The sequence below is a fragment of the Chrysoperla carnea genome, chromosome 2 (genome assembly GCF_905475395.1).
Source record: "Chrysoperla carnea chromosome 2, inChrCarn1.1, whole genome shotgun sequence".
Lineage (NCBI taxonomy): Eukaryota > Metazoa > Arthropoda > Insecta > Neuroptera > Chrysopidae > Chrysoperla > Chrysoperla carnea.
Genome location: NC_058338.1, coordinates 98,857,648 through 98,882,038, shown reverse-complemented (window position 1 = coordinate 98,882,038; position 24,391 = coordinate 98,857,648). Strand labels below are relative to the sequence as shown.

Here is a 24,391-nt window from a genome sequence, read left to right as displayed (position 1 = left end):
TATCCACCTTAAATATTCCAAATTAGAGACAAAAATATTTAATTATACTGAGAAAGAAATTGGAAATAAAAATTATGTCACGATTTTTTTGGCAAATTTTTTTCTATTATTAAATTTCTTGACATTTAAAACTTCGATTATTAGAATGATTTTTATAAATGATCAATGAATGTAAAGTCAGATTCTTATGGAGGCAGTCGGAAAGGAATGGGGTCTAGTAAAATAACAAAATTGTTGACATTGCTCGCAATACAAAACTATTTATTTAAAAATATGAATAAAAAAGCAAATAAAAATTTTGCATGAACATGATTTCGCAAATTTGATGGCAGTTAAATTGAAGAACTTTTTAAAATAATATACAAATTCAAAATTTACAAAAGAAAGTGAAATTTGTTTATAAGAATATTATAAATGTAATTGAAAATTGCATGCTATATATTGTGAATATGAAGGTAAGTTACACCTACAAAATGTTTAGCTATAGCTATGATATTAGCAAAAGTATTTACAGGGCGTCCCTCAAAATTATTATTATACCATGTATATATGAAATATACATAGTATATTAAGTTTCGTCCCAAGTTTGTAACGCTTAAAAATATTGATGCTACGAAAAAAAATTTGGTATAGGTGTTCATAGAATCACCTAATTAATCCATTTCCGGTTGTCCGTCCGTCCGTCTGTGGACACGATAACTCAAAAACGAAAACAGATATCGAGCTGAAATTTTTACAGCGTGCTCAGGACGTGAGGTCAAGTTCGTAAATGATCATAGGTCAATTGGGTCTTGGGTCCGTAGGACCCATCTTGTAAACCGTTAGAGATAGAACAAAAGTTTAAATGTAAAAAATGTTCCTTATAAAAAAATAAGAAACTTTTGTTTGAAATATTTTTTTGTAAACATCACTGTTTACCCACGAGGGCGTTAATTAGGTGCAAATTTTATAGTATGTATTAATATAGAAATATCCGTTGTGTGTGTGTCTATTTAAAAGTGAATATCTTTGGTTATTTACGTGACGTCAAAAAAACAAAAGATCAACAATGTCTATACATGGTATTTCAACAATTAACTCAGTCAATTGTTTGTTTTCACTTGTTTTTTTTAATTTTTACTATTTTGTCTCTCAAAGTTTAAGAAAGATCTATTTCTCTTCGAATACATTGCTATCGATCTCAACTTAAAAATCCCTAAACAACATTTATCAAACACCAATTTTGTATATTTTATGCATAATAACAATTTCGTGTATGTTAATTATAGCAGAATATGGTCAATCAAATTTGAAATAGGTATCTTTATAAAATAGTTTTTAAAAATAATTACTCGAGCCCGAGCTTCCTGGGTGAAAGCCAGGTATCTTAGCCACTAGAGATAGACCATATCAAATTATAAAGTTTGATTTAAACAGTCAGTCTATTTTACAAAATGAGAACTCAGGGTGGGGGGAGAGACGGGCAAACGCCCGGAGCGGCAAACATGTAGGGTGGCAAACCCTTAAAATATGATATACAGTAGTAATCTGGATAATCAGGACTCAATAAGACCACACGTATTCCGAAAACTGGGATTGTATGGAAAAATTCATTATAATTTGTAAATAAAATAAAACACTGAAAAAACGCCATTAAAATCTATCTATTTAAGCGAAACTTGAACTTCAAACTCACAACATTTTGTTTGAGTGTCTTTTTTAAGTTGGCATATGCTTGAAAATCGAAAAATCACTTTTATCGATAAAAATGCTTCAAACCAAAAATTTTGGATAGGTAGGCGCACATTTTACGCAGATATTAAACGTGACTTAGGTTTTCAAGCTCCCTCTATTTCATTTAAAAAAGTTATTATTGATAAAAAAATTTTGTTAGAAACATTTTTCCGCAAACCGTAAAAGAAACGGCAAAAACGTATTGAAAAATATTACCCAAAATAGTTTTTTCGTATTAACATTGTTATTTCGTATAATGTGTTTCTGCGAAAAACAATTTTCCAATAAAAGTGGTTCTTTTTTCTATAAAGACCATTTTAATTCAAATTGAATGAACAAAAGCATAAAAAGCTAGATTTTTGCAATCAATTACTGTCTAAACTATTTGTTTTACAAAAAAAAAATTTCAAACAAAATATATTTGCGTATTTATAAAGAACAACTCTCTAATTTAGAGCGTTCATCGAATTTTTGTCAGATATGAATCAGAGTGAGATTTTAATTGAACCTGAAAACTTAGATCGATGCCGGTATAAGATGTGTCCCTTTGAAACTAATATTTTTCGTTTGAAGCATTTTCCTTGATTAAATTTATTTATCGAGTTTCAAGCATACGTCAACTTAAAACAGACACCCTGTATATGGTATGAGTAAGGCGGCAAATATTATTTTCCCCCGGAGCGACTAAATAGCTAGATCGGGCATAGTGAGAACTTTTTCTAGGTTAGGTTAGGCTACTACCTAACATAACATAACTATTAAAAACATTTGGTATCAAGAGTTTCTGAATATTTACTGCTACAGCTTTTTAGAGGATCAAGCAAAGCCTAGAAATAATAATTACATTATTTACAAGACTACTACTGAAGGAATACACTATTGTCAAATTTTGCACTGTAACAACCGAGCGATGTCTGAATTATACCTCATATGTTTAATATTGTGTGTACAGTCTCGCTTAAATGCATTCCAATAGCGTTTTTGCAATGTTTTATTTCATTTATAATGAACTTCTCCATACAATCTTAGTACCTAACAGTGACGGATTTAGGCTTGCTGCCGCCCTAGGCCCCGTTCGATGCGCCGCCCTTTTTGATAGAATGAATTTCATTAATTTTGATCCAGTTTTTTATTTTAAAGTAACTTAATTTATTGAAATATAATTTTTGGATTAAATAATTTCAAGTCATTTGGATTAAATAATTTCAAAATGCTTCATACACGTGAGATTGATCTCACTAAAGGAACAGAAAGTAAAGAACATTACTTGATAAAGAATATCATTGATCGATTAAAAAATTAACATCTTACCCACACAGATTGAGAAGTAGATTAATGAATTGGATTATAATATTTTCTATCGAAAATTTTTTATAATTGATTGTCTTTACTTTTTTGTGACTCTAAAATTTTGGCATTTCATAAATTTTGCCGCCCTTCAAATTCTGCCGCCCTAGGCACGGGCCTAGGCCTAAATCCATCATTGGTACCTAATCAGAACATCAGTGGTTTTGATTGAGTTACGATTATTGAATCTCGATTCTACTGTATAAGTACAGTTTTAGTTTTATAGACCAATTGAATAACATTTTGTTAAGGAAAAAAATCGCTAAAAACCATCTGTCACCCCTTTCACTCCCGGCGCACTCTTTTCCTGCTTAATTCAGCTGTTTTCATTATTTTTCCTGAGTGATATATATAATGTCCTACACAATAAACGGGTCCAATCCTGCAACTAATTTTTACCAAATTTAACTAATTTCAGAGGTATTTAGACTGGTGTATTACCTACTTAATAAAATGGATTTAAGAAATATTCAAAATTAAAATGAAATGTGTTCCACTCAATACTTGTTTTATGTCTGCACTTTTTATATGATATTTAATTTTATAAATAATTAATTAAATTCATTTATAAAATGTTATTTTGTATTTTGAATTCAAACATATATTTAATGGATAAAATTTCTTTGATATTTAAAAATTATGCATAATAATTCATATAATATAAAAGTTTCTATATTTTTCTATTAGAAACCAGTTTAGATTTTAAATTAAAAAAAAAAAAATTATAAAAGAAATAAACAATCCGGTTTTAAAATTTTATTTTTAATAATTTTTTTAATTTTTTCTTCAAAAAAAGGACAATATTACTTTAATATTTTGTTTACATTTTTTTCAATAATTTTACTATACCTATTAATTAAATCTCTATAATATTGTAATAATTTTTATTTATTTTTTGCTAGATTCCAAAAAACTAGAGCTAAGTTATATTTATTTGCTATAAAATTTTTGAGATTAAAGTCAATTTTTTGTAGAAATTTTAATGTTGTTTAAATAATATTTCACCTTTAAATGTCCTTATTAACTTCTCACTATAGAAAGTTATTGTCATGGTTCCCAATTTCGAAATCGAAATTTTTAACGTATCTTTACGTTTCATGGTTAAGACAAGCCATTAACATCAATTTGAAGAAGAAGAAGCACGTGTGTGTGTGTGTGTTTTTGGTCGTCGATATCGCGCGCACAAAAAATGATATTCGTTGAGATGTCTATCGAAGCGTATTAACGGCAAGTTTCATAACATTCGGTTGAGTCGTTTCGAGTCGGTTGAGTTTTTATTTTCTTCAGTTTTTTATAACTTTTTATAATGCTGGGAAGTTACTCATATGGACCTTAAGGGTCGCACCAGACTCTACCCACGGCTTGTTTATTACCATATTAAGCTTTGGGATCCAGTAGGAGTTGAATAAATAGGTACATTGATTTAAGTAATTTAAAATTATGCTGTTCAAAAGTATGAATGAATTGTCTATTAAAAAATATCAAACTTCTAATGGCTGCCATATTGACTGCTTAATATCAATAGATTTTTGCAAAGAATTAAAGCATTAACTTTTTTTTTTTTTTAAACATTTTTTTTATTGCACATTTTTCCAAACTGTAACAAAAAATTTACAAATCGATTTTTTCAATTCAACATAGGTAACCTTTTTTAATTTAAATAATTCCGGCAATTTAATTATCAAGTTTAAATAAAACCTTGTTTTTAAGGATGTTGTTCCGCTATATAATATTCTCAAGTTTTCGCTTATTTGCACGGTAAGAGTATATGAGCTTAAAATGAAATAAGGTATCTTTATGTCTAATACTGTACCAGCGGAGGCTTCACAAGCACAATGATGTTTACAATATTTCTACTGTAGTTGTATCTGTTACAACCACGATACTCTACTATAGTTGTCTTGTCCACACAATTCTTTTCGCATTCATTTCACTAAAAATTATCATTTTAAATGTGAGATTATTTTTAATTTTTTCATCAAATCTATATGGTGAATAATCAATTTTTTTAGACTTATTTTAAAGATAATTCTAGTAGGTAAGTAGATATCGGTTGTTATACCATATATATATATCCATTGAGACATAAAGCCGAAATTAGCGTGCTTAGGACGAAAAAAGTGAGGTCTATTTCGTAAATGAGCAAATAGGTCAATTGGGTTTTAATGTCTTCAAAAGTGTAAATGTTAAAAATGCTTTTTTATAAAAATAACTAAAAAAACAACTTTTGTTTGAAACATTTTTTCGTACACATCACTGTTTAACCGTGAGGACACAAATTATATAGTACGTGGTATATGAGAATATCAGTTATGTGTGTGTGACATGTATGTATGTTTGTTTATCTTTCTTGTCAGTCAATTTTTATACCATGCATATATGAGATATACATAGTATATTAAGTTTAGTCCCAAGTTTGTAACGCTTAAAAATAATGATGCTAGGAAAAAAATTTTGTCATAGGTAATCATAAAATCACCTAATCAGTCCATTTCCGGTTGTCCGTCCGTCCGTCCGTCCGTCCGTCCGTCCGTCTGTGGACACGATAACTCAAAAACGAAAAAAGATATCAACAAGAACAAAAGTTTAAATGTAAAAAATGTTCCTTATGAAAAATTAAACAACTTTTGTTTGAAATATTTTTTCGTAAACATCACTGTTTACCCGTGAGGGCGCCAATTAGGCGGAAATTTTATAATATGTACTATACTTGATTATCAGTTATGTATGTGTCACATGTTTGTATATGTTATGTGATAAAGAAATCAACACTGACTATGCATGGTATTTCAACAATTAACTCAGTCAATTGTTTGTTTTCACTTATTCATAATAACATTGTGACATTTCTACTAACAAAAAAATTTTTTCATGCTGAACGAGAAAAATCAATTTTAATCGCAATTATCTCATAAACGGTGTGGAAAATACCCCCTGAAGTTGGCCCCACATTTTTTGTTTCAGAATTTAATCCATTTGGTTCGATTGTACTCACATAAAAATGGATTGTTCCATAATTTCATCTTTTTGTACCGCCCTATTCTCGAGATATTCAATTTTATATGTACCGGACTATGAATAGAATTTTTTCAAAGATTACTTATAAAATAAGTTAGTTTTCCATTTTTGTTCTTTTTTAACCAAGAACGTTGCAGGGAGCATAATTTGCAAGTATTCTGTGTTGAATTCAAAAAACCGCATCTCTCATCTCTCTAACATGTACCTATTAAAGAAAGGGGAAAGTTTTGGTGATGTTTTCCCCATTTGCAAAGGGTTGCGATGGAAATATAATTTTCAACAGGTTATATAATTTTCAAAGTATTCTGTTAATCTGTTTCTGTTAATTTTTTTGTGAGTACAATCGAAACATATGGTTAATATTCTGGAACAAAAAATGCGGGGGCCAACTTCACGGGGGTATGATAAATTGCCTTCCAATTTTTACTATCACTACTCCTTTAAATTTTTTACCTTTTATAAACTCGAGAAAATTGCTCACTGAATTTGGCTTTAACCTTTCATCAATATCTAGAAAACAGGTTAACTGACGCAGAAACCACATTTTTGAGAAAAACATTTAAGTTTTTTTAGAATACATTATTATTTAAAATGTTTTTAGACATGAAAGTTAACTACCATTATTTTTTTCGCAACTCAATAAAATATGCACTTTATTCTATAAAAAAAAAAAAAATAATAATCAAAAAAAATTAATTACTGTATTCAAATTACTGACTATTAATGGTAATTTTGAAGGTAAGCAACTTTATTTTAATATATTTTGTGGTACAGGTTCTCTTTACTATGACTGTGGCATAAATAAATAAAATGCATTATTTAATTGCTTAATAATAATATTAATTGGAATTTTTAACACTTTTAGTCTAGTTCATGCATGGCCTCTTCAAGGGGTATTCAAATTTCACAGGATGCAAAACAGACAGAATGCAAATAGAAAAAAACTTTTTATCGTTATGAAAAATATTATTCAATATTGTTAAGTAAAAATTATGTTACTGTTTTCCATCTGAATACTTATCAATTGGAAATATCGATGGTTTTTTCGGAATTCTTAACAATAATATATATAAAAATACCGTAAAAGAGATGACATGAAGTTAAATTTAAATTAAAATATTATAGTAACAAGTAATTAGAGTCTAAGTAAGAACTTCAAATTGGAGAAGCAGAAGCATTTTTCGGCACATATAAAATTGCTAGTTATAAATTGCTAGCTTAGTTAAAAAATTGCTAGGTAAGTTATAAACAGTTAAAGATGAAAAAAGGTATTTTTTTTTCTCCAATATTTTCTAAAATATTAATATTTTAGAAATTAAAAAAAAAGGATTCTTAAAGAGGAAAAAATTTTCAATAAAAAACGTTCACTGTCAGAAGTCTATCTCCATTATCTATAGGTTTTATTTAACACTGAAACTAAGTACTTTTTTGCGTCATTTTTATATTATTGTAATATCGACACGAAGCATCTGACACTAAAAAATTTATTAAGGAGATTGAATAATATTAGGGATTTCAATAAAACTTTATAAATACATTTTTTTATTAACAATGTTTCCAAAAATCCACCACACTATAAAAATATAAGGTTGTCGATGATATCAAAACAACAATTTTAATTTAATTATGAATTCATTGAAGATACATCATTTGATGAACAGAGTCGACTTTGATTGGAGAAAAATATCTATATTATCAAATTTATAAGCATCACTTGCATACAATATATTATATATTTTTGTAGTTGCGTGGTATTGTAAAGCTAAAAATAACACATTATTTGACTACAAAGCATGTATTTGGTTTATGTACCGTTCAATAAACCAAAACTTATTTACAATACTTACACCTTATAAGGTAAAAAAACAGCTCAAGGTATTAAATATTGATAAAAAAATTAGAAAAAATTATGGTGTATTCTGAACACTCTAAAAAATTGCATATATTGCATAATTTTCTTAATTCGATCGATAATCAAAACTTCGCTATCAATTATTTAGAAGAAAAAAAAATTTAAATAAATAAATCATATACAGGTAATTTGATTATGAATTTCATTTAATATAAAAAAATTATTATTTATATATTTTAAATCGATTACAAATCAATATAGTATTAATAGGTATTGGTGGATTTGACATCACATATTTTTTTAAGTTGATATTTTCATTTCAAAATTTTTGCTTGACATTGACTTTAGTTAAAATAATTGGCTGAGTTATATAAAAATTATTTCCAATTCGATTAGTATTGCATATACGAGTATGTATGTTATAAAATTGTAGTAAAACTTGTTAATAATACAGTGAAACTTTTTATACCATGTATATATGAAATATACATGGTATAAAAAGCTTAATCCCAAGTTTGTAACGCTTAAAAGTATTGATGGTACCAACAAAATTTTGGGATAGGTGTTCATAGAATCATCTAATTAGCCTTTTTCCTCTGAAGATTATAAAAAGATGCTCTAGATGGCAGGATATATTTGTACCCCCCCCCCCCTAGTGTTGCCATCTAGCGGATCTTTTTTTTAACCTTTTTTTTTTAACCTAACTCAAAAACAAAAAAAGGTGAAAGCTGAAATTACATCGCACTCAGAACGTAAAAAGTAAGGTCGAGTTCGTAAATGAGCAACATAGGTCAATTGGGTTTTGTTGTAAGCCGTTAGAGATTTTAACTTTAGTGACAATTTTAAATGTCTTGGGTCCGTAGGTCCCATCTTGTAAACCGTTAAAGATAGAACAAAAGTTTAAACGTAAAAAAAATTTCTTGTCCAAAAATAAACAACTTTTGTTTGAACCATTTTTTTGTAAACATCACTGTTTACTCACGAGGGCACACATTATATGCAAATTTGATAGTATGTATTAATATGGGATTATTAGTTATGCATGTGTGACATGTATAGGTAATGCCTAAGGTAATATGTGTAATGTGATAGAGTTATTTAAACACTGTCTATACATGGTATTTCAATAATTAACTCAGTCCATGTGCATTTATTTTAGTGTAAAATCGAAATCAATTTTTTGATAGAGTAGGCCGTACTTCATTCGATCTTTGTTTTAGGCTGGCAGATATTACGAAGTTCATTTTTTTGTGGATAGAGTGGTTCTTTGTTAATTGAAATTACTTTTTTTGTTTATTTAAGTTCTGAGCATTAGCACATAGTCTACCTAAAACTGTAAGTATTAAAATTATTTTATTAGGCATATCATGTTTAGAAAAATATTAAAATTTATTAAAATTAATAAAAATTTGATAAAAGATATTAATTTTTAAGAGAGACATTTCAAAACAAAGTGACTTAGTTATTAAAAATAATCAATATCGTCTTTAGGAGAGCATTTTAAAATGATAAGTCCTTTTTCGCATACCAATAATAATAAAATTTCTATCAACTGAGAATTATTATTTCGCGAAAAGAAAAGAATAATTTATGCAGATTTGTTGTAAAATTATACTGAAAGAAAACATGACTAAATGATAAATTTTAATGAAATGGATTCAACAATTGTTCCTAAGATTCAGTTTCTAAATCACAAATTGATTTATTATTTCTTTTTTTTTTAAAGTAATTAATAGAGTTATAAACGCCTTAAAACGTATATATTTTTATTATTTTGATTTTTTGATTAATAAAAAACTTAAAAAAAAAAAAAAAAAAAAAAAAAGAATAGAAAAAGTACAAAATAACGAAAATATAATGTAGGAAACAGTCAAGCAGAAATATGCAGCCAAGGAAACAACTGTGACAGCACACTTTGCTACATAAGCTTGGCTGACACCGACTCCAAAAATAACAATAACTACATTATATTTTTTACTTTTTAGTGCATATTAATTTGTTTTTGAATTGTTTTTTTTTTAAGTCGGTTTTTTGAAGTGAAATGTCACAGTCAGTACACCGGCTCTCGCCCGATCACTGAAGTTAAGCAACATTGGGTACAGTCAGTACTTCGATGGGTGACCGCTTGGGAACACTGTGTGCGGTTGCCTTTTTATTAAAAATATAATTTTTTTTGTTTTGTTTTTTTTTTTTTAAGTGAAGGCTTCTTTAGCGGCGTTATACACTTTTTTTTGTAATGGGTAAAAAATGTTCGTTCATGAAATTGTCATGTTTGTGTAGGATAGCGCAATAAATAAATACTGTATTCTACCACATAAATGATAGTACTTTTATGCTGATAATTAAAGCAATTCGTGCAAAATTATTCCCTGGCCATTCCAAAATATCAAAAATGCACAACGTTAATATTCAAGTTTTCACTTCTGCCGGCACTCCCGGAGTGCAACACGTCGTTTTTTTTGTTAAAAGTTTTTTTATTTTATGAATTTTTGGAGAATCTGAAGTACACTTACTTATTTGTCAATAAAAAAGAATCATCGAAATCGATTGACGTGATACTGAGTTGTTCGTCCATTTGTCGCGCACGTACTTAATGCAAATTTAAGACTTATATGGTTTTCACATAGATACTATTGTCAGAACTGGACCAAATTGAAATGGGACCACACGGGAGCACGAACTTTCAAATAGATAAAGCATCAACAAAATCGGTTCATCCAGTCAAAAATTCTAAAGTAACAAACATAAAAAAAAACAAAATACAATCGAATTGAGAACTTCTTTCTATTTGGTTTGAAGTCGGTTAAAGATAATAGACTTTATATCAGGCATATTTTGAAAAAAATAGTGTAGTGTCAGCTCCGATGACGACTGGATTTCTTTAAAATGATTGTCTTTGAACTGGCACAGAAAAAGACACTTACTAGACTAAAATAAAACAGGTATCATATTGGAGCCAGAAAAACCTGCCTTTCTATAAATTTTCTTGGATCCCATATGGGGTGACCGAGCATTTTGCCGAAGACATTGATGATATCAATTCAAAAATAGCTAATTGTTGATTTCATTACTGATATTAGTATTCTTCCGTTAATTAATATAATGTTTGTAACATTATAGCTATCTTAAGTAACGTTGAAAAATACTAATCAAGTTTTTATCAGCCTCTATTCTTCATTTACTTGTTATTTAGAGTGGATTTAGTTCTTAGTCTTATTGGACTCAGTCTTACTAACAAATTTTAACATAGTCCTACTACTTTTATACTATGTACTACTTTTTGATTCTCTTGGTTCTATTGTTAAAGTATTATGCATAAGTTGAACTTATAAATTTTTTTGAAACCGTAAAAAATAACGTCAAAATTTATATATTTTTTAAAAATTGGATGTTGTTTTACAAGAAAAAATTTTTCCAATGAATAATAAGAATGACATATTTCTGGAGTTCCTAGGACCTAGATAAGAGTAAAAAAATTAAGTTGTTTAACAAAATTTATGTTTTTTATTTTGCTATTTTAAAATAGCTTATCTTTGGTATCTTTATCTAGTGTATTTAATACTTCAAAAATAATACAACTGGCAATTTAGGTTAATTCAGTAGATTGGTAATCATACGGTAAATGGACAACCGAACATCGGCCATAAGCTGGTAATGTGCTCAACCGGAATTTAGCCGAGGCTCGGAAGCTCAGCAACCGATATTGGCCGATGCACTGCCCAGTGGTAAAACCCCATATGGGATTAAAAATTTTGTTTGAAGTAAATATTTCTTCTATGCAGTGGGTAAAAAGGGTAAGCAAACGTATCCATTATACTCCTTTCAATATTTGTTAATAATCCAGAATAATAATATTAATTATCGATATCAATATCAATAATAAAACGAAACTTTAAAATAAATCACTTTCAGTTTCGAACAATAGATGCTTTGTATGTCATTACTAAAAAGTGGAAGGTGCGTATTATAGGTTGCTCAAAAAAATGTAACGAGGTTATTCGATCACTAGATGTTTTTATTATATTTTTTTCATACTTATATAAAAATCGATTCTTAAGGAATCAACTCAAAAAACATTCGTAGAAAAAATTTTCAATCTAGATAGATATAGATGAGGTAACCAATTTGAATTTCAAATAAAATTGAGAGTAGATAAAAATTTGTACTCTCGTTTTCACTCGGTTGGAACCGGAAATCACTTCTCTCATCTGGAGCGGATGTTTTTTCATAGCTTTGTCTAATAGAAAGTTATTATTTTACAAAGTTAAGTTTGGAAGACAATACATGGTTAGCTATATAAAGCCCTTCTAAATCCAATTCACTCCCATCATATATATAAATCGTATGACAATGCATTTTTATGGTAAGCGTGACCTATTTTTCTCTTCGCTTCTAACAAATGCATACTCTTTTTAGTTTTAAATTAAAAGTTTAAATAAAAAATATTTTTGAAAGGGCGAGCTTTTATTGTACTTAAAATTAGAAAATAATTATTTCTATAAATCACTCATTTATGATTCTTATAAAATCTTGAGGTGCTCAATTTAAAATATCATTAATGATTCAAAGCACTTCAGGATTTTACAGTAGTCGTAACCCATAGAAATAATAGGGTGGTAAAAGTTACCAACCACCAACCAAAAATTTATTTCGGAAAAATACACACGCTTTCTTGCCAAAAACTTAAATTAAATTTTAAACCTTTTTTAAACTGTCAAAAACGTGGGCATCCAATTTGATGACGTAATATGGGTATCACTATACGAAATAACACAAATAAGTTTGACAGATATATTCATAGACATCTGATTATAATATAAATATAAATACTTATTATCTATGTATATATTATACCCAACTGTCTACATTGAACTAACTGATGGTCTATGACTCATACCGCTATGACATCACAGCAGGGTTTACCCACATTTTAGGTTACGTGATATACAGTTAAAAATTACGATTTTTAATTTTAATATGTTAAAAGAAAAATGTGCTTTTATGACTCGAAATCAGAATATTTAAGTATATTTTTACATAAATTTTAACTTTTTTCCAATTTCATGATTTATTTTTGACTGTACTTAATATAATATTTTTTATAAAATTTGTTTTTTAATAATTAAATATGGTGAACAAAACTTATATGAACAAAAAGATACATAAAATTTAATTTTTGCTTATTTTTTGAAAAATGATAAAAAATCATATTTTCACAAAAACAATACTATTTTAAGTTTAGGTACCTACTCAATTCGGTTACAGTGTTTTGTAACAATTGTAATAACAAACTTTATCAGTGCCTTTGCTAATAGAAAGAAAATTTTATAATAAAAAAATTTTTTTCAAGGCTAATGCAATTAAATAAAAATGAAAATATATGTTATTATAACATATTTGTATTTTCATTACCACAAATTACAAAAAATTATCGACACAAATTAAAATATGTTGGCGTTTTAAAGAAAAATTTTTAATACACGTGTCGATTTTCATAAGGTTACGAATACTTACTGAAAAATACAGGTTGCATTTTTGTTTATTGTATATAGTATTTTTAACATGGAAAGGAAAAAGAAATTGATAAGAAATTTCTTATACAGAAATAAGAAAAAATGTTAATTAGACTATTTGGTAAGGTTTCGAAACATAATTATTAAAATAATCTTTTAAATTAATGTGAGATTCCTTTCAATAAAATAACAATTAACTATTAAGCATGATAATATTTATTTTCGAGATGACATAAATTATTTCGAAACTGCATAATTTTTCTTATGCAGAATAACTTTCGTAATTGATGAGTCGCTATGATTTTTCAATTAAAGAGCTATGACGCTACTATATAGGTATAAAGCCAGCGTAAAATGAGTTTTATTTACTATTCTTATAAGAAGAAAAATCAAAAGCAAATATATAAATATGTCTGGCATTATAGAACCTCAGTGTTCCATCAGTTGAAAAAAAAGAAAAATCTAAATTAAAACTTTTTTATATCTTTCGATTTTTCACATTCTGCTGTAAAATAAATGAAATTATTTTTTAATATTTACCATAAAAGAAAAATTTGTTGTAAGTTTTATGAGGAAAATAAATTCAACAGCACTTTTACTTTCTTTAAACTGTACAAATATTTTACAAAAATAATCGAGGATATAAAACCGAAAAAATAGTCTAACCAAGGAATTGACTCCTCGTTAGACGATTTTTATGGGAGCCGGTGGAAAATGTTTGTCCGAGTGTACTCAACAAAGTTATATACATATGCCCGCTTCTATTTTTTCGATTAACACCCATAGGATGCGACACATTCTCTTTGACATTTTAGATAATCTCACCGTTTTCGAGGTATAAAAATTTGAAAAACAAAAATGTGAATTTTCATAAACAACTCTTTTTTGACGAAAATACAGATTATTTGGCGATTCTGCAAGCAATTAGAATTAATATTTAGGACTATATTCTAAGTATTTTTTTACTCTTGACAATTTTCAATAAAACTCACCGTTTTTTATATATAATCGTTAAATAAAAATAAACTACGGATTTTTGCCGAAAATTTTTTCTTGACGAAAATAAAGATTATTTTGTGGTTCTGGTCAAAAATTTGATGTGAAAACTATATGACTTTATATTTTGGATAATTCTTCACACTTTTTAACTGGGGAATTTTACCTTTTTTCATCGTTTTCGATAAATCAGGGTTTGAAAAATTGACGAAAACAAATGTTATATTGCGATTCTGGTCCAAAACTTGATTTGAAAACCATATGCTATTATATTTTGTACCATTTTAAACTCTTTTTTATTTTACCTCACAGTTTTCCATATACAAGCGTTTGAAAATAAAACGCGTATTTTAAGCCTCAATTTCAGCTATACATAAAAAAAATGTATTTTTTAATATTTTATTTTTTATTTTTGAACTCTTGTATAACGAAAACGTTAAGGTAGCATAAAAAATGCCAAGAGTTAAAAAGTGTTTAAAATAATCCAAAATATAATATCATATTATAGTTTTCACATCAAATTTTTTGACCAGAACCTCAAGTCAAGTCAAGTTGTCAAGAGCCAAAAAATACTTCAAATTGTCCAAAATATAATTTCTAATTGCTCCGACTTTTTTTTCAAATGTTTATATCTCGAAATCGGTGAAGTTAGGTAAAAAATATCAAAGATAAAAATGCTGAGAATTGTCTAAAATATGAAATCTAATGGTTGTTTGTAATTTTAAAGTGTTGTGTTCGGAAATAAAGTACTTCAACCTCACTCTTTGGAGGTAAATCGAAAAAGCCAAAGTACGAATTTATATGATTTTGTTGAGTACACTTAGACAGTTTCCTACCGTAAAACTAAATAGAATTTTGAAGTCCCATAAAAAATTTGGTATGTATTGAATAGAAACTCTACCACTTTTACACAATTTTTTTGAGATTTGATGATTTTTGAACTTCTCAAAACTGACAATTCAATTGTGAATAAACGTTTCTAAAGCGAATACCCTTATTCCGTTGAATTAAAAAACTAAAAATTATGCTATACATATCTTTTTTTTATAAGATTTGAAGCGTTAAAATAAAATATATATAAATATATATTTATAAATTAATTATCGTAATTATGATTTAATTATAGATTAAAAAATATTAACTTTTTTTATTAATAAACAAAAATAAAATATAATTATTTAATGTTTTTATTTTAATAATAATAATATTAATTTACTTGTATGTTACAGATGTTGAACAATGAAATTAAAATACTCTTTAAAATTTATTATTTTAATTATTTTTTCCGTTAAATTTTAATTGATAAAAATTGTCTCCAATATTATTCGCCAGCTTATGGCATCCACCTCGAAGTTATTAGGAATCGGACAATAAACCAGGCAGTTGAGGGATAGTCAAATTAATCATCATCGAGTCATAATACGATATTATTGTTGTTTTGTATATACAGTTTTTCCATGATTCAAAATATAAAAATAATTTCGTTCGAATAATCTAAAATACTGTAGGAAATAAAGCATTTGACCCAAGATTTCTCTCCTCGTCAGTAGATTTTTATGGAAGCTGGTGGAAAATGTTAGTCTGAGTGCACTGAAAAATGTCTTATACGTAAGTGCTTGTGCTTTTTTGATTTACGCCCAGGCGCCGGGGCAGAAGTTCTCTACTCCCGGGAATCATGCTGTCTTTATTAAACATTTAAAAACTCGGGTTTTATATTTTGGACAATTCAAAACATTTTTTGATCCCGTACATGTAGTTTACTAGTTTACTTTACCTCACCGTTTTCGAGATATAAGCGTTAGAAAAAAATATAACTTTTTTTTTTCAAAAATTAGTTTTTGATGAAAATGAAGATTATTTTGTGGTTTTGGTTAAAAATTTGATTTGAAAACTATATGATAGTTTATTTTGAACCATTCCAAAGACTTTTTTATGAGAATATGCGTTTTTTTTTTTTGTCGAAGTCTTATATATCGAAAACGGTGAGGTTTTGCAAAAAATACAAAAAGTCAAAAAGTATTAAGAATGGTCCAAAATAAACTGTCATATAGTTTTCAAATCAAATTTTTAACCAAAACCACAAAATAATCTTCATTTTCGTCAATAACGAATTTTTGGCAAAAAAAATGTGACCCCTAAAAATCTTTGTTTATTTGGTTTTTTTGTTGTTTTATTGAAAAACAAAAATGACAAAAATCCTACGCCCCCCCCCCCCCCCCGAAAAACATTTCTAGATCCGCGCCTGGCTCAAAACTGTTGAATAATTTATCTGAATAAGAAATAAGAGATTCTAAAAATAACACATTTTTCTTAAAATCTAATATTGCATTTTTTAATTTTCAAGAATTTTTATTTCGTAATCTAAGCGTCTAGATAAAAAATCGAGTACTTTAAAAAATACAAAAATATTCTTTATTTTGAAAAATTCAAAATTTTGTACTTTGCACAGCCCTCCCCCTTTTTCTGTCGATTTTTCTCATTAACAAACTTGATTTTTTAAATACCAAAACCCTTCTTGATATCAAATTTTTGACCCCTATTAGGTAGGATTGATGAATATTTGAAGAAATTTTTTCAAAATTCCATCATCAGTGCAAAAGCAATAGCTTTATTTCGTTCGGAAATTCGCTAATAATAATAAAAATTCCTTATTTACTGAACTTTAGAGGATATATGTTTATATCGGGAGTCAGAGGAAACTATACGAGTCTCCCGATCAAATCTGGAGAGGTGAGAACTCTTTTTTAGTTTGGCAAAATTCTTTAAATTAGAGCTAGGTAACGAAATATAAGTAAATTTCGGCTTTGCCAGACTATCTTAATTTTAAAACAATATATTTATCAAAATAGACATCGGGTATAAATATCAAAGCACTCAATTCATTTGTCTAACAATATAGAATGTTAGTTAGAATTCTGAAACGCAGTATATCAGTGATGTAATGGTTAGTAATAATCATAATAGAAATAAGTTATACCATAAATGGATCTCTAAAACCTAGCCCAAAAATCCTGCTATGCCTTCATGAGAGCATGACAAGAGGCCATATGTCTCCGTTTAACAGTTGGTACTTTAAGCAGATGGATCTATATAATTTTGTCGAGGCCAAACGTCATTCAGAAAGCCTACTCCATCGGGATTGCTCCCAAGATTGGTGGACCCAAACATTCTATAATTGGAACACTGCAAATATCTGCAGTTGCAAATAACATGCATGGAGGTTTCATAGTGCCCCATACAGATGCTACAAGTAGGATCATCAGAGGCCTCCAAGTTATGAAAATTATAGTTCAAGTAACAATGTTCTATGAAAACTTTCACCACTCTCTCTCAACTGTGTTCTTGTGACTTTCAGCCGTGCACTGTCAAATATTCCAGCTGTGGCTATCCACAGCTTGGCTTGTCGCATGGCTTGCGCAAAGTCCCAGTAATCAATATGACCTTGTCGTAGCCCCAACCCTTCACTAAATTCCGAAGTATCTTGCTACGGGAATGATAGACTCCGTGCAATGGTTAGATTATTTAACTTTTAATTTAATTTTTTATGCTACCATGCTAACAAGTTCCCCTAACATATGGGCCACCTTAAAAGTATAGATAACCATAACAATGCAAATAATCACACAATATATTGACAACATTGCGTAGGAAACAAAACATAAATTTTCAAAAGAAATTCGATATAGATTTTCATGAACAAAGAATAACAAATTCATGAACAATATTTTAAACAATAACAAATTATTGTCAATAAATAATTGATTCTCCCTCTCAAATATGAAAACAAAGAGAAAACCATAAAATTTTGCCTTGAATTCGTATTGGATAATCTTTACTAGCTAATTTTATCGTATTTGACAATCTACATTTCTCAATATTTTTATACCCTGTATATATGAAATATATATCAAGGTATACTAATTTTAGTCCCAAGTTTGTAACGCTTAAAAATATTGACAATACAAACAAAATTATGTTATAGGTGTTCTGAAATCACCTTTTTAGTTAATTTCCAGTTGTCCGTTCGTCTGTCCGTCTATCTGTCACCACGATCACTTTAAAACGAAATGAGATATCAAGCTGAACTTTTATAGCGAGCTCAGGGCGTAAATTGGATCTTAGGTCCGTAGGACCCATCTTGTAAACTGTTAGAAATTGGACAAAAGTTTAAATTTAAAAGATGATCAAACAAAAACTTTTTTTGAAACATTTTTTCGTAAACATCACTGTTTACCACTGAGAGCGCAACTTAAGATAAGAAGTTGAAAATTTGCAGGGAGATTCAACCTGTGGTGTTGTGAATCATTCGCAAAAACGAAAAAAAATCTCGAAAATACTTTGTTTTAGTTTTTTAAACTCTTACTTTTCTAATTTATAAAAAAAAAATAGACTGTGTTAACTGTTGAAATACCATGTATGGACAGTGTTGATTACTCTCACATTACACATATACCTATACATGACACACATACATACATAACTATACATAATTGATGATCCCATATTTATACATACTATAAAATTTGCTATAACATACTATAATGTGTGCCCTCGTGAGTAAACAGTGATGTTTACAAAAAAATGTTTCAAACAAAAGTTTGTTTTTATCAGGGATTTTTTTATTTTTTTTATAAGGAATATTTTTTTACATTTAAACTTTTGTTCTATCTCTAACGGTTTACAAGATGGGTCCTACGGACCAAGATCCAATTGACCAATGTTGCTCATTTACGAACTTGACCTTTTACGTCCTGAGTGTGCTTTCAGTTTGATATCTTCTTTCGTTTTTGAGTTATCGTGTTGATATACGGACGGACGGACGGATAACCGAAAATGGACTAATTAAATGATCTTATAAACAACTATACCAAAATTTTTTTCGTAGCATCAATATTTTTAAGCATTTCAAACTTGGAACTAAACTGAATATACTATGTATATTTCATATATACATGGTATAATAATGCAAGCACTGAAATTCAACACTTACATACAGTGTATTTCAACAATTAACTGTTCCAATTGTTTGTTTTCACTTGTTTATAGTTTGTGTAAGTGAAGTTTATGGGAAAAAATTTTGCAAAACATGTCGGTGCTTTTTAAAACCAATAAATTTGTTTTGATTTACCCGGGCTTTGCCCAAGTCTGTACTTAAATAAAATAAAACATAAAATATAATGCTTTTATAAGAAACAGGGCATTATTAGATGATGATTCCTAGCGGTTGCGTACTCGTTTGTTAAGTACTTATACCTACTATCTTCATTATAAATACAGTAGAGTCTCGATTACCTGGACTCAATAAAACCAGGGGTGTTCTGATTACTGGAATTGTATGGGAAAATTCATTATAAATAGAATAACGCATTGAAAAAACAATACTGGAATGTATGTATTTAAAAGCGAGACTGTACATGAAGCATTAAACATGAATAATTGTGATGGTTTTTAAAAATAATACCAATGAATCATATTAGATGTATATAAAAACAGACAATAACATTTTTGAGGGATTTTAGAAAACGGTATGGAAAGTGCTAGCAGGTAAAAAGTATTCCATGTAAGAACAAGAACATAATAACATAAAAACTGTTGCTGGCGTTTTAAAATGATGGCCGAAACGTAAAACTTCGATCGAAATGTATTTTTTACTTACACCCATAAGTTTGGTCGTAAATCCTGGCATCTATTTGTGGCAGTATTTTGATATTTAATTCAAGCCTGGGTCAATCTTGATAAATACAAACTTGACCCAATCAGGATTGTGCCAATATTCGATAAGACATCTCCTGTGAGAAATTTCTTACCATGTTACTTACCGTCGAATAAAACTGTTATTTAACATTATTAATAATTTTCCAATCAGAATAAATATTTTCATGCTCCAAAAAACGGAAAAATAAACAAATTTTTCAGTTTATAAAGTTATCACGTATCAATAATCATAAATAATAATTATATAATTGAAAAGAAATTAATATGAATTTTGTTTTCATAAATTTTTATTTCATATTTTTGTTAAAATAAATTAATTATTAAGTATAAGTTTAGTCACGTTTTCAAGTTTATTACTATTTTTCTACAATTCTTTCATAATTATTTATAAATAAAATGCACTTTTTCCTCGCAAACTTAAGTTATTAAGATTGCACCGATCTTTATTTCAGGTTTTATTTTAAACGAAAAATATCAATAGAAAATGAATTATACTTTTTATCTTTCTATGCTAAAATATTTTTATTGCACATTTTTTCTTCTTAAATAACAGGAACTTATTTATATTTATATTATATATTATTTACTTAAATTTTACTCCTAAATAAATCTTCTTAAAAAAAAAACTCATGTTTTAGCATTTCTCTACTCTAAGACATTTCTATTCTCAAAGATTTACACTTTTAAATAATTCTACTTCCAAAGAACACGTCAAATTCAATTCTAAAGGGCGTCACGAAAAATAGGTAATAAAACTTAAAAAACCTTTACAAATTTTTCGGTTACGGAACCGGAATCTTTTTTTGGGTACGAAACCCTAAACTAGTACTTGAAACATTTCTAAAAACACTCTCCATCGAATTACCTTTTGCCTTAGAGCCTTCACCAAACTGAACCGATTTTGAGGATTATGGCCTATTTTTAGTTGTTCCGGGAACGGGATCCTAAACTCGAACTTGAAACATAGCTAAAAACACTCTCCATTAAATTACCTTTAAAAAAAACAAAAAAATCCAAATCCGTTCATTCGCTTGGGCACTACGATGACGCAGATAAAAGTACAGACACACACATATAGCGGCAAAATAACACCAATTTTTTTTGGTTCGCGGGCTAATAAAAAAATTAAAAATTGTACAATAGTAAAATAAAAAGATCAAAACTTCTAAGAACTTTTAGTCTTATTTTGAATTGAAAAATATTTTTCTTGAAAAAATGTCTTGCTAAAGTAATTACTTTTAAAAATCATTCCTTTTCAAGTAAACATAGCTCAATTTCTTTTTCCAATAAATATGTCGATACGCTCCATTTGGTTTTTCTCCAAATTTAAAGCTTTTAAAAAGGAAAATTGCGTTAATTTAATTTTTCTAAAACAAAAACCTTCAAATGAACGTTAATTAGTCCATAATTTAAGAAAAAAAAAAAAAACTGTTATAAAATATTTATTATTTCGTTGATAAAAATGTATTGCGTCAAAAAATTTTTGAAGGTTAATTCTGCCGCTATAATATTTAATAACAGTTAACCCCGGAGCTCATCGGGGTACATGGTCCTTGGTAAATTTACCGTGTTTTAATCGTTTTAACGTTTTTTTCGTAATCTATCTTTTTTTATCCGACTGAGCAGCGCAAAGGAGTGGTAATGTACTTATCAGTCTATACAGGGCGTTCTGTTATTAACTGCAGATCGTGGGCCTACAGAATAAGCTCATAAAGACGAAGGAAAAAGTCATTTACCAATTTTGGATCTGAGCCCTAATTTGGGCGCTACAGATATGACAAAAATTGATAAATTAGTAAATTCACTGGCTATCATTCGATAACCAGTAGCCAATGATTAATCAGTAGATATTAATAAATGTCATTTGATAATATTCAACTAAAGAAGGGGTATGAACTGATTTCAATTGGGTTATATTATTTTGAAAAAAACATTTAAACAAAACTATTATATTATCTCATTGGCTTGTTCAATTCCCACTTTTTTTTATTATTATATTTTTGCAAGAAAACATTAGATTCTTAGTAAAAAAACAAATTACGTCACAAAAAGGATGTTTTTAATTTAGCGTAAATAAACAAAAAACGCCTTCTTTGTGACGTTATTTGTTTTTTTACTAAGAATCTAATGTTTTCTTGCAAAAATATAATAACAAAAAAAAAGTGGGAATTGAACAAGCCAATGAGATAATATAATAGTTTTGTTTAAATGTTTTTTTCAAAATAATATAACCCAATTGAAATCAGTTCATACCCCTTCTTTAGTTGAATATTATCAAATGACATTTATTAATATCTACTGATTAATCATTGGCTACTGGTTATCGAATGATAGCCAGTGAATTTACTAATTTATCAATTTTTGTCATATCTGTAGCGCCCAAATTAGGGCTCAGATCCAAAATTGGTAAATGACTTTTTCCTTCGTCTTTATGAGCTTATTCTGTAGGCCCACGATCTGCAGTTAATAACAGAACGCCCTGTATATGTGCGTTCCTATATGGCACACTGAAGGCCAAACGAGTGGGCCGATTTTGATAATTCAGTAAATCGATTTGTCTTAACCTTGAAAGTGCTGCTGAAGATTTGGTAATAAAGAAATTTAAATATGGCGACCACCAGATGTCATATTGAATTATGTCAACTATGTTAAGTGGGGTATCATTGAATAGCTAATAAATAGACAAATAAATATCACGCGTTTGGTCTCAAAGAACCAGACATACATACATAGGCTGAAATAAAAGTCGACAAATTGTGGTAAATGGGGTATCGTTGAATGGGTATTTGAAAATCATAACTAAAAAGAGTAAAATAAATAAAAATATTTAAAAAAAAAAACTAACTGAACTAAATATAAACTGAAAAGAAGAAAACAAGTCCAGCAGTTTACATAGCGACTTTAACAATCGGGACCCATTAAAACCTACACTGACTCAAATATTCCCAATAATAGGTCCCGAATGTTAAAGTCGCTATGTAAACTGCTGGACTTGTTTTTTTCTTTTCAGTTTATATTTAATTCGGGATTTTTGATTTTTTAAATAATTTTTTATTTATTATTTCGCTGGCGCATTTATTATTATAATGAAGAGTCATCACACCTCAACGGATATGTTGAAATTTAATTTTAAGCAATTTTGTAATTCTTTTGTTTTTACCGAATATACTCGTTTTTAAAGGTATCATCTACCGTTTTCTGTTTTAAATGGCCAGACAACACTGTATCCACATCAATTGTTATAATTCTCCCAAAAAACTAGAATTCTTCCATAATTCTTAATCACGTTTTCTTCGAAGAATAACAATAAACGATTTAACAATTGTATTTTATGATACGCTCATTGGGTTTGATCATCTTTTATACAATCGATAAAAGGTGCAAAACTGAAACAAAATTGATAAATAGTGTCAGGAATTTTACATATTTAGAAGAACGAGACATACTATTCAGCAAAAGTCCATGTGTATCAAATTCTCGGCTCATTTTCGAATCGATTCTAAAATTAAGTAGAATAGTAATAGAATAGAAATTATTCTAAAAGAATTCTAACAAATAATGCGAGTGTAAATCAGAGTCCAGCTCGTTTTTCGAGCTAAGAACTAGCTTGTATCTACGAAAATTCTTGTAAATGGAGGAGCGTTCTCTTTCACGCGACTCGAAAAGTTTTTGATCCCCCGGACATAAATATTAATTTATCGAATATCTCTTTTATTTCACCAGCCGAGGACCTTCTACAAAAAAAATCAGAATTTTTTTTTTTGTGACAGAAACAAAATTTAAATTTTCCATGACTTGGTCGTTTGTTTAACATAGAATAGGAAAACGATTGTAAATGAGCAAAACGCTGAGAATAAACGTTTGAAATGTATCATGCATGTCGCCGAATTCTAAATCCGGCCGTGATTTAAATAACGCGAGTAATTGAATTGAATAATGAAAAACACGTGAAATTAGTCGGGCAAAACGATTTTTAGTTATAAAACTTTTTAATCGATTATCTTCTTATTAGAATGACAAATATCGGATATCAAACAAATTAAAGAAGCAAACGATATCCAAAAATTTTCGTTGATATATAAGAGTTGTTTGACTAAATATAATTAGGCCATAATACATTAATTTTTATAGAATGTGTTTATCAATAGCCATATATGCTGATGGGCTCCGCGACTAGAGTCACTGTAAAGTGTAAACAGTAAAAACCAAATATATCATTTTATTTTTATGATTAAAA

At 28.4% G+C, this 24,391-nt stretch overlaps 1 protein-coding gene across 1 annotated transcript in view; it reads right to left on the bottom strand.

The window, feature by feature from the left end:
* LOC123292471 (phosphatidylinositol 4-phosphate 3-kinase C2 domain-containing subunit beta-like) overlaps positions 1-24,391 on the bottom strand; it is a 351,668-nt gene that overhangs the window by 207,509 nt on the left and 119,768 nt on the right. The window lies entirely within an intron of this gene.